This window comes from Oncorhynchus masou, chromosome 8 (assembly GCF_036934945.1).
Source record: "Oncorhynchus masou masou isolate Uvic2021 chromosome 8, UVic_Omas_1.1, whole genome shotgun sequence".
Lineage (NCBI taxonomy): Eukaryota > Metazoa > Chordata > Actinopteri > Salmoniformes > Salmonidae > Oncorhynchus > Oncorhynchus masou.
In genome coordinates this window covers 3090346-3102054 of record NC_088219.1, presented here as the reverse complement: position 1 = coordinate 3102054, position 11709 = coordinate 3090346, and the positions used below count along the sequence as shown (strand labels likewise).

Below are 11709 nucleotides of genomic sequence, written 5' to 3'. Positions count from 1 at the left end.
ACCTGTAGGACACAGCCAGATGCTAAAGACCTGTAGGATACAGCCAGATGCTAACGACCTGTAGGACATAGAAATAAGCTAACGACCTGTAGGACACAGCCAGACGCTAACGACCTGTAGGACACAGCCAGACGCTAACGACCTGTAGGACACAGCCAGACGCTAACGACCTGTAGGACACAGCCAGACGCTAACGACCTTTAGGACACAGCAAGAAGCTAAGAATCTGTAGGACACAGCCAGAAGCTAACGACCTGTAAAACAGCCAGAAGCTAACGACCTGTAAGACAGCCAGAAGTTAACGACCTGTAGGACACAGCCAGATGCTAACGACCTGTAGGACATAGCAATAAGCTAACGACCTGTAGGACACAGCCAGACGCTAACGACCTGTAGGACACAGCCAGACGCTAACAACCTGTAGGACACAGCAAGAAGCTAACGACCTGTAAAACAGCCAGACGATAACGACCTGTAAGACAGCCAGAAGTTAACGACCTGTAGGACACAGCCAGATGCTAAAGACCTGTAGGATACAGCCAGATGCTAACGACCTGTAGGACATAGCAATAAGCTAACGACCTGTAGGACACAGCCAGACGCTAACGACCTGTAGGACACAGCCAGACGCTAACGACCTGTAGGACACAGCCAGACGCTAACGACCTGTAGGACACAGCCAGACGCTAACGACCTTTAGGACACAGCAAGAAGCTAAGAATCTGTAGGACACAGCCAGAAGCTAACGACCTGTAAAACAGCCAGAAGTTAACGACCTGTAAGACAGCCAGAAGTTAACGAACTGTAGGACACAGCCAGATGCTAACGACCTGTAGGACATAGCAATAAGCTAACGACCTGTAGGACACAGCCAGACGCTAACGACCTGTAGGACACAGCCAGACGCTAACGACCTGTAGGACACAGCCAGAAGCTAACGACCTGTAAAACAGCCAGACGCTAACGACCTGTAAAACAGCCAGACGCTAACGACCTGTAGGACACAGCCAGATGCTAACGACCTGTAGGACACAGCCAGATGCTAACGACCTGTAGGACATAGCAATAAGCTAACGACCTGTAGGACACAGCCAGACGCTAACGACCTGTAGGACACAGCCAGACGCTAACGACCTTTAGGACACAGCAAGAAGCTAACGACCTGTAGGACACAGCCAGACGCTAACAACCTGTAGGACACAGCCAGACGCTAACGACCTGTAGGACACAGCCAGACGCTAACGACCTGTAGAACACAGCCAGACGCTAACGAACCTGTAGGACATAGCAATAAGCTAACGACCTGTAGGACACAGCCAGACGCTAACGACCTGTAGGATACAGCCAGACGCTAACGACCTGTAGGATACAGCCAGACGCTAACGACCTGTAGAACACAGCCAGACGCTAACGACCTATAGGACACAGCCAGACGCTAACGACCTGTAGGACACAGCCAGACGCTAACGACCTATAGGACACAGCCAGAAGCTAACGACCTGTAAGACATAGCAATAAGCTAACGACCTGTAGGACACAGCCAGACGCTAACGACCTGTAGGACACAGCCAGACGCTAACGACCTGTAGGACACAGCCAGACGCTAACGACCTATAGGACACAGCCAGACGCTAACGACCTGTAGGACACAGCCAGACGCTAACGACCTGTAGGACACAGCCAGACAGTAACGACCTGTAGGACACAGCAATAAGCTAACGACCTGTAGGACACAGCCAGACGCTAACGACCTGTAGGACATAGCAATAAGCTAACGACCTGTAGGACACAGCCAGACAGTAACGACCTGTAGGACACAGCCAGACGCTAATGACCTGTAGGACACAGCCAGACGCTAATGACCTGTAGGACACAGCAAGAAGCTAACGACCTGTAGGACACAGCCAGACGCTAATGACCTATAGGACACAGCCAGACGCTAATGACCTGTAGGACACAGCAAGAAGCTAACGACCTGTAGGACACAGCCAGACGCTAACGACCTGTAGGACACAGCCAGACGCTAACGACCTGTAGGACACAGCCAGACGCTAACGACCTGTAGGACACAGCCAGACGCTAACGACCTGTAGGACACAGCCAGACGCTAATGACCTATAGGACACAGCCAGACGCTAACGACCTGTAGGACACAGCCAGACAGTAACGACCTGTAGGACACAGCCAGACGCTAATGACCTGTAGGACACAGCCAGACGCTAATGACCTGTAGGACACAGCCAGACGCTAACGACCTGTAGGACACAGCCAGACGCTAACGACCTGTAAGACAGCCAGACGCTAATGACCTATAGGACACAGCCAGACGCTAACGACCTGTAGGACACAGCCAGAAGCTAACGACCTGTAAGACAGCCAGACGCTAATGACCTATAGGACACAGCCAGACGCTAACGACCTGTAGGACACAGCCAGACGCTAACGACCTGTAGGACACAGCCAGACGCTAACGACCTGTAGGACACAGCCAGACGCTAACGACCTGTAGGACACAGCCAGACGCTAACGACCTGTAAGACAGCCAGACGCTAACGACCTATAGGACACAGCCAGACGCTAACGACCTGTAGGACACAGCCAGACGCTAACGACCTGTAGGACACAGCCAGACGCTAACGACCTGTAGGACACAGCCAGACGCTAACGACCTATAGGACACAGCCAGACGCTAACGACCTGTAGGACACAGCCAGACGCTAACGACCTGTAGGACACAGCCAGACGCTAACGACCTATAGGACACAGCCAGACGCTAACGACCTGTAGGACATAGCAATAAGCTAACGACCTGTAGGACACAGCCAGACGCTAACGACCTATAGGACACAGCCAGACGCTAACGACCTGTAGGACACAGCCAGACGCTAACGACCTGTAGGACACAGCCAGACGCTAACGACCTGTAGGACACAGCCAGACGCTAACGACCTGTAGGACACAGCCAGACGCTAACGACCTGTAGGACACAGCCAGACGCTAACGACCTGTAGGACACAGCCAGACGCTAACGACCTGTAGGACACAGCCAGACGCTAACGACTTGTAGGACACAGCCAGACGCTAACGACTTGTAGGACACAGCCAGACGCTAACGACCTGTAGGACACAGCCAGACGCTAACGACCTGTAGGACACAGCCAGACGCTAACGACCTGTAGGACACAGCCAGACGCTAACGACCTGTAGGACACAGCCAGACGCTAACGACCTGTAGGACACAGCCAGACGCTAACGACCTGTAGGACACAGCCAGACGCTAACGACCTGTAGGACACAGCCAGACGCTAACGACCTGTAGGACACAGCCAGACGCTAACGACCTATAGGACACAGCCAGACGCTAACGACCTGTAGGACACAGCCAGACGCTAACGACCTGTAGGACACAGCCAGACGCTAACGACCTGTAGGACACAGCCAGACGCTAACGACCTATAGGACACAGCCAGACGCTAACGACCTGTAGGACACAGCCAGACGCTAACGACCTATAGGACACAGCCAGACGCTAACGACCTGTAGGACACAGCCAGACGCTAACGACCTGTAGGACACAGCCAGACGCTAACGACCTGTAGGACACAGCCAGACGCTAACGACCTGTAAGACAGCCAGACGCTAACGACCTATAGGACGGGGTCAGACCAGATCGGAACGGGGTGGGACCGGGAAGGAAACAGCCCCCCCGTGCACCTAGCTCGGGGATGGGGGGGGGAAGGTGACGCGGGATCCCCAAAGGTCTTCTGGGTAGAAAAATGTGCAGCGCCTCTTCCTCCTCCTTTTTAGCGTCGAACCCTTTCCTCCAGTGACGAATCGAACAATTGGCTCATTGAGGTACATCCGTCTGTCCCTCTCTGGCACATGGGACAAACGTTGGCCAAAGATGACACCGCTGCAGTCGCTCCCTGTGCTCTTACCGGAGTGCCAGAACGGTGCACCAGGGTCATGGGCAGAATGAAGTAACACATATGTCATCCAGGAGCTCTGCCTGGGGCTCAGGCTCCTCCAGAAACAGCCAAATATTGACAATGCTTGTTAGGCAGTATAGGATTGGCATTGTTAGCCAATGGGGCTAAGTGGCCAGCTAACATGCTATCCACCAAACAACCTAGTCACTTCCATCCTCTCCAGATCCACGAAGGGGCACATCAACGCAGCGTCAACCTATTGTCAATGTTTCTACTACATCCGTAAACAGGGGTAGGTGGTGATTGACTGTGGCAGCCACAGGTGGAACGTACTTCCCACCAAAACGCTCAATTTGATCCAACCACAGCACCTCTGTTTCCATCACCTCGGAACCAGCTGAGGGACCGACATCCAAGATTCCTCAACAACGCTGCACGTCTTTGCAGGGAGTTTTAGCACACAGTACGTGGCAATGAGCACTCTGACTAGTTTGACCAAGGGTTGTCTGAGAAGTCTGCTCCAAGCAGAGACAACCTACACATAAATTGTGAATATATTTCTGTTCCACTGGCTAAGTAACTGGCTAAGTAACTGGCTAAGTAACTGGCTGAGTAACTGGCTAAGTAAGTGGCTAGGTAACTGGCTAAGTAACTGGCTATGTAACTGGCTAAGTAACTGGCTAAGTAACTGGCTGAGTAACTGGCTAAGTAACTGGCTAAGTAACTGGCTAAGTAACTGGCTGAGTAACTGGCTAAGTAACTGGCTAAGTAAGTGGCTATGTAACTGGCTAAGTAACTGGCTAAGTAACTGGCTGAGTAACTGGCTGAGTAACTGGCTAAGTAACTGGCTGAGTAACTGGCTAAGTAACTGGCTGAGTAACTGGCTGAGTAACTGGCTGAGTAACTGGCTAAGTAACTGGCTGAGTAACTGGCTAAGTAAGTAACTGGCTAAGTAACTGGCTAGGTAATCTCTTATGACTCCTAAGTCAGGTGACATAGTGAGAGATGGGAAGAGAGTAAGAAATATAAAAGAGGAGATTGCATGTAAATGTACTACAAAGAAGAGACAGAGATTTAGAAGCTGCCGGAATGGTACACTGAAACAACAGCGAGATAGGCTAATATGTCTCTGTGGTCGACCGTTTGAATGGCTGGACAGAACATGTCTCTGTGGTCGACAGTCTGCATGGCTGGACAGAATATGTCTCTGTGGTCGACCGTTTGAATGGCTGGACAGAACATGTCTCTGTGGTCGACAGTCTGAATGGCTGGACAGAACATGTCTCTGTGGTCGACAGTCTGAATGGCTGGACAGAACATGTCTCTGTGGTCGACGGTCTGAATGGCTGGACAGAACATGTCTCTGTGGTCGACGGTCTGAATGGCTGGACAGAACATGTCTCTGTGGTCGACAGTCTGAATGGCTGGACAGAATATGACTCTGTGGTCGACAGTCTGAATGGCTGGACAGAATATGTCTCTGTGGTCGACGGTCTGAATGGCTGGACAGAACATGTCTCTGTGGTCGACAGTCTGAATGGCTGGACAGAATATGTCTCTGTGGTCGACAGTCTGAATGGCTGGACAGAACATGTCTCTGTGGTCGACAGTCTGAATGGCTGGGCAGAACATGTCTCTGTGGCCAACAGTCTGAATGGCTGGACAGAACATGTTTCTGTGGCCGACCGTCTGAATGGCTGGACAGAACATGTCTCTGTGGTCGACAGTCTGAATGGCTGGACAGAACATGTCTCTGTGGTCGACCGTCTGAATGGCTGGACAGAACATGTTTCTGTGGTCGACCGTCTGAATGGCTGGGCAGAACATGTCTCTGTGGCCGACCGTCTGAATGGCTGGACAGAACATGTCTCTGTGGTCGACAGTCTGAATGGCAGGACAGAACATGTCTCTGTGGTCGACAGTCTGAATGGCTGGACAGAACATGTCTCTGTGGTCGACAGTCTGAATGGCTGGACAGAACATGTCTCTGTGGTCGACAGTCTGAATGGCTGGGCAGAACATGTCTCTGTGGCCGACAGTCTGAATGGCTGGGCAGAACATGTCTCTGTGGTCGACAGTCTGAATGGCTGGACAGAACATGTCTCTGTGGCCGACAGTCTGAATGGCTGGGCAGAACATGTCTCTGTGGCCGACCGTCTGAATGGCTGGACAGAACATGTCTCTGTGGTCGACAGTCTGAATGGCTGGGCAGAACATGTCTCTGTGGCCGACAGTCTGAATGGCTGGGCAGAACATGTCTCTGTGGCCGACCGTCTGAATGGCTGGACAGAACATGTCTCTGTGGTCGACAGTCTGAATGGCTGGACAGAATATGTCTCTGTGGTCGACCGTCTGAATGGCTGGACAGAATATGTCTCTGTGGTCGACAGTCTGAATGGCTGGACAGAATATGGACAGACTGATGATGTCCAGCCATAATGTAGTCAGGACACATGTAGTCAGGACAGTCTTTGCTCGATAAAGCCCCCCCCCTTATCTCAGCTCACTGGTCACCATAGCAGCACCCACCCACAGCACGCGCTCCAGCAGGTATATTTCACTGATCATCCCCAAAACCAACACCTCCTTTGGCCACCTTTCCTCCCAGTTCTCTGCTGCCAATGACTGGAACAAATTGCAAAAATAGCTGAAGCTGAAGACTCATATCTCCCTCACTAACTTTAAGCACCAGCTGTCAGAGCAGATCACAGATCACTGCACCTGTACATAGCCCATCTGTAAACAGCCTAAACAACTACCTCATCCCCATACTGTACTTTTTTAAGTCTCTTCTTCTTATTGGTGTCCTTCAGTAGTTGTTTCTTTGCAGCAATTTGAGCATAAAGGCCTGATTCAAACAGTCTAATCTGAACAGTTTATGTTGAGATGTGTTTGTTACTTGAAATCTGTGAAGCATTTATTTGGGCTGCAATTTCTGAGGCTGGTAACTCTAATGAACGTATCCTCTGCAGCAGAGGTAACTCTAATGAACTGATCCTCTACAGCAGAGGTAACTCCTATGAACTGATCCTCTGCAGCAGAGGTAACTCTGGGTCTTCCTTTCCTGTGACGGTCCTCATGAGAGACAGTTTCATCATAGAGCTTGATGGTTTATGCAACTACACTTGAAGAAACTTTCAAAGTTCTTGAAATGTTCCTTATTGACTGACCTTCATGTCTTAAAGTAATGATGGACTGTTGTTTCTCTTTGCTTATTTGAGCTGTTCTTGCCATAATATGGATTTGGCCTTTTACCAAATAGTGCTATATTCTGTATACCACCCCTACCTTGTCACAATACAACTGATTGGCTCAAATGCATTAAGAAGGAAAGAAATTCAACAAATTAACTTTTAACAAGGCACACCTGTTAATTGAAAAGCATTCCAGGTGACAACCCCAAGAAGCTGGTTGAGAAAATGCCAAGAATGTGCAAAGCTGTCATGAATGCAAAGGGTGGCTACTTTGAAGAATCTCAAATATAAAATATATTTTGATTTGTTTAACACTTTTCTGGTTACTACATGATTCCATATGTGTTATTTCATAGTTTTGATGTCTCCACTATTATTCTAAAATGTATAAAATAGTAAAACAAATAAAGAAAAATCCTGGAATGAGTAGGTGTGTCCAAACATTTGACTGGTACTGTACGTAGGAGATGGGGATGAGGGAGCATGTGAGGAAGCTATGTTGGTTGGTAAGGAATCATCTTTACTGGTCTGGTGGGGTATTGAGAGGAGGGAGAAGAGGGAGAGGAGGGAGAGGAGGGAGAGGAGGGAAAGAGGTAGAGGAGAGAGAGGAGGGAGAAGAGGGAGAGAGGGAGAGAGGTAGAGGAGGGAGAGGAGGGTGAGGAGGGAGAGGAGAGAGAGGAAGGAGAAGAGGGAGAGGAGGGAGAGGAGAGGGAGGGAGAGGAGAGAGAGGGAGAGAGAGAGGAGAGGAGAGGAGGGTGAGGAGGGAGAGGGAGAGAGGAAGGAGAAGAGGGAGAGGAGGGAGAGGAGGGAGAGGAGGGAGAGGAGAGGAGGGAGAGGAGAGAGAGAGGGAGAGAGGTAGAGGAGGGAGAGGAGGGTGAGGAGGGAGAGGAGAGAGAGGAAGGAGAAGAGGGAGAGGAGGGAGAGGGAGAGAGGAGGGAGTGGAGAGAGAGAGGGAGAGGAGGGAGAGGGAGAGGAGGGAGAGGAGGGAGAGAGGGAGAGGAGGGAGAGGAGGAAGAGGAGGGTGAGTAGAGTTACAGAGCTACAGAGCAGGTGCGTGTGTGTGTGTGCGTGCGTTTGTGTGTGTGTGTGTGTGTGCGTGTGTGTGTGTGTAGAGGACGTGACAGCAGAGGGAAATAGCGCCAGCACATAATCTCTAGGTTACACAAAGACCACCGCATGCACACACACACACACACACACACACACACACACACACACACACGCACACACACAGAGACAGCAGAAGGGCCCCGCTCGTTACTCACACGTGAATGGCCCACAATGGACTCCTAACACACTCGGTCGGCCTGGCAACGGACACACTCAGAGAAGGATTCGGACAGAGCAAGGGATTTGGAAAAACTGTGGGAACACCATCCCCCCTCCTGCCGTGATCCCTCATTCCTTTCCCCCTCCTTCCTGCATCCCTCATTCCGTCATCCCTCCGTCCACCATTCACACAAAGGAGAGGAAAACTCACACACACACACCTGGAGGTGACTCATTCAGATTCACCTGGAGGTAACTCGTTTAGACTCACCTGGAGGTAACTCATTCAGATTCACCTGGAGGTAACTCATTTAGAAAGACTAGGAGGTAACTCATTCAGACTCACCTGGAGGTAACTCATTCAGATTCACCTGGAGGTAACTCATTCAGATTCACCTGGAGGTAACTCATTTAGAAAGACTAGGAGGTAACTCATTCAGACTCACCTGGAGGTAACTCATTCAGACTCACCTGGAGGTAACTCATTCAGACTCACCTGGAGGTAACTCATTCAGACTCACCTGGAGGTAACTCATTCAGACTCACCTGGAGGTAACTCATTCAGATTCACCTGGAGGTAACTCATTCAGATTCACCTGGAGGTAACTCATTCAGATTCACCTGGAGGTAACTCATTCAGATTCACCTGGAGGTAACTCATTTAGAAAGACTAGGAGGTAACTCATTCAGATTCACCTGGAGGTAACTCATTTAGAAAGACTTAGGAGGTAACTCTGATTCAATCAGTGTCGATGTTTTAAGCCTTTCCCAAACCTTCAACTTATACTGCAGTGGGCTAAGTCAGGGTGACACAGTGATTCTTGGTTGTCTTAAAACAAATGTACTTTGAAAACAATGGATACATCTCACACACAAACACGGGTTGAAGGATATGGCAGATACACAGTTGAAATAAATATTTGTTTAACTTTATTAATTACAAAATTGTGAAAAATATGAATAACATTCCACTCATGAGGCCAAAGAGGTTTTGGTCATTGACTGCAGGAAAGCGTTACAGAGCAACTGTCTTTAAAAAAAAAAGTAACAAATCCTTTTGAAAACAGCCTATTTGGCATCAATATTGGTCAGAAACAATTCTTCTAGTGTTGACTAAAATTGACTAAAAAGTGTAAATAGTATAAGTTTGGTCATAAAGAGAGGGAGAGATCGAGAGAGAGAGAAAAAAAGAGAGAGAGAGAGAGAAAAGAAAGAGAGAGAGAGAGATGGATAGAAAATAAAGAGGGAGAGAAATGGAGTGAAAAGAAAGGAAGAAAGAGAGAGAGAGAGAAAAGAAAGAAAGAGATCAAGAGAGAAAAGGAGAGAGAGAAGAAAGAAAGAAAGAAAGAAAGAATGAAAGAAAGAAAGAAAGAGAGAATGAAAGAAAGAAAGAAAGAAAGAGAGAGAAAGAAAGAAAGAGAGAGAGAGAGAGAGATGGATATAAAAGAAAGAGAGAGATCAAGAGAGAAAAGAAAGGAGAGAGAGAAGAAAGAAAGAAAGAAAGAAAGAAAGAAAGAGAAAAAAAGAGAGATGGATAGAAAAGAAAGAGAGAGATCAAGAGAGAAAAGAAAGGAGAGAGAGAAGAAAGAAAGAAAGAAAGAAAGAAAGAAAGAGAGAAAGAAAGAAAGAAAGAAAGAAAGAAAGAAAGAGAGAATGAAAGAAAGAAAGAAAGAAAGAAAGAGAGAAAGAAAGAAAGAAAGAAAGAAAGAGAGAGAAAGAAAGAAAGAAAGAAAGAAAGAAAGAAAGAAAGAAAGAAAGAGAGACTAAGCTACTATATGTAGCTTAACGTAACACTTTCATCAGTGCAGGCTCAGTGCGTTCTGATAGCGCTATGTTTCATACAGTATAAAGGAAAGCATATGTCAAGGTCTATAAACCCCATCACTGTAGTTAAGGAGAAGCTGTCCTTGTGGCCTACAGTCGTGTGTGTGTGTAGCAGTACACTACTATATTTACAGGAGTTATACAGACTATTCTCTCATTTCCAGGAGAAGCAGAAATACCGTGTTATAAGACTCTTCCAAGTGTAAAACAAGAGAGACAGTGGTATGTCTCTAAATCCTGGCATCGCTGTCTGGGTTGGTTTTCTGGGTTGGCTGTCTGGGTTGGCTGTCTGGGTTGGCTGTCTGGGTTGGCTGTCTGGGTTGGTTTTCTGGGTTGGCTGTCTGGGTTGGCTGTCTGGGTTGGCTGTCTGGGTTGGCTGTCTGGGTTGGCTGTCTGGGTTGGCTGTCTGGGTTGGTTTTCTGGGTTGGCTGTCTGGGTTGGCTGTCTGGGTTGGCTGTCTGGGTTGGCTGTCTGGGTTGGCTGTCTGGGTTGGTTGTCTGGGTTGGCTGTCTGGGTTGGCTGTCTGGGTTGGCTGTCTGGGTTGGCTGTCTGGATTGGCTGTCTGGGTTGGCTGTCTGGGTTGGCTGTCTGGGTTGGCTGTCTGGGTTGGCTGTCTGGGTTGGCTGTCTGGGTTGGCGCCCCCCCTTGGGTTGTGCCGTGGCGGAGATCTTTGTGGGCTATACTCGGCCTTGTCTCAGGATGGTAAGTTGGTGGTTGAAGATATCCCTCTAGTGATGTGGGGGCTGTGCCTTGGCAAAGTGGGTGGGGTTATATCCTTCCTGTTTGGCCCTGTCCGGGAGTGTCCTCGGATGGGGCCACAGTGTCTCCTGACCCCTCCTGTCTCAGCCTCCAGTATTTATGCTGCAGTAGTTTATGTGTCGGGGGGCTGGGGTCAGTCTGTTATATCTGGAGTACTTCTCCTGTCCAATTCGGTGTCCTGTGTGAATTTAAGTGTGCTCTCTCTAATTATCTCTTTCTTTCTCTCTTTCTTTCTCTCTCTCGGAGGACCTGAGCCCTAGGACCATGCCTCAGGACGACCTGACATGATGACTCCTTGCTGTCCCCAGTCCACCTGGCCGTGCTGCTGCTCCAGTTTCAACTGTTCTGCCTTATTATTATTGGACCATGCTGGTCATTTATGAACATTTGAACATCTTGGCCATGTTCTGTTATAATCTCCACCCGGCACAGCCAGAAGAGGACTGGCCACCCCACATAGCCTGGTTCCTCTCTAGGTTTCTTCCTACGTTTTTGGCCTTTCTAGGTAGTTTTTCCTAGCCACCGTGCTTCTACACCTGTATTGCTTGCTGTTTGGGGTTTTAGGCTGGGTTTCTGTACAGCACTTTGAGATATCGGCTGATGTACGAAGGGCTATATAAATCAATTTGATTTGATGATTTCTGTCCGGGGGGGGGGGGCAGCAAGCGATCGGCTGAGGTAAAAAGGGGGCTTTATAAGTACATTTGATTGATTGATCGATTGATTGAGTGGTA

At 49.1% G+C, this 11709-nt stretch overlaps 1 protein-coding gene across 1 annotated transcript in view; it reads right to left on the bottom strand.

Moving 5' to 3' along the window:
* Positions 1-11709, bottom strand: part of LOC135543703 (cell adhesion molecule 2-like) — a 688390-nt gene that overhangs the window by 636288 nt on the left and 40393 nt on the right. The gene's annotated exons all lie outside the window — the stretch shown is intronic.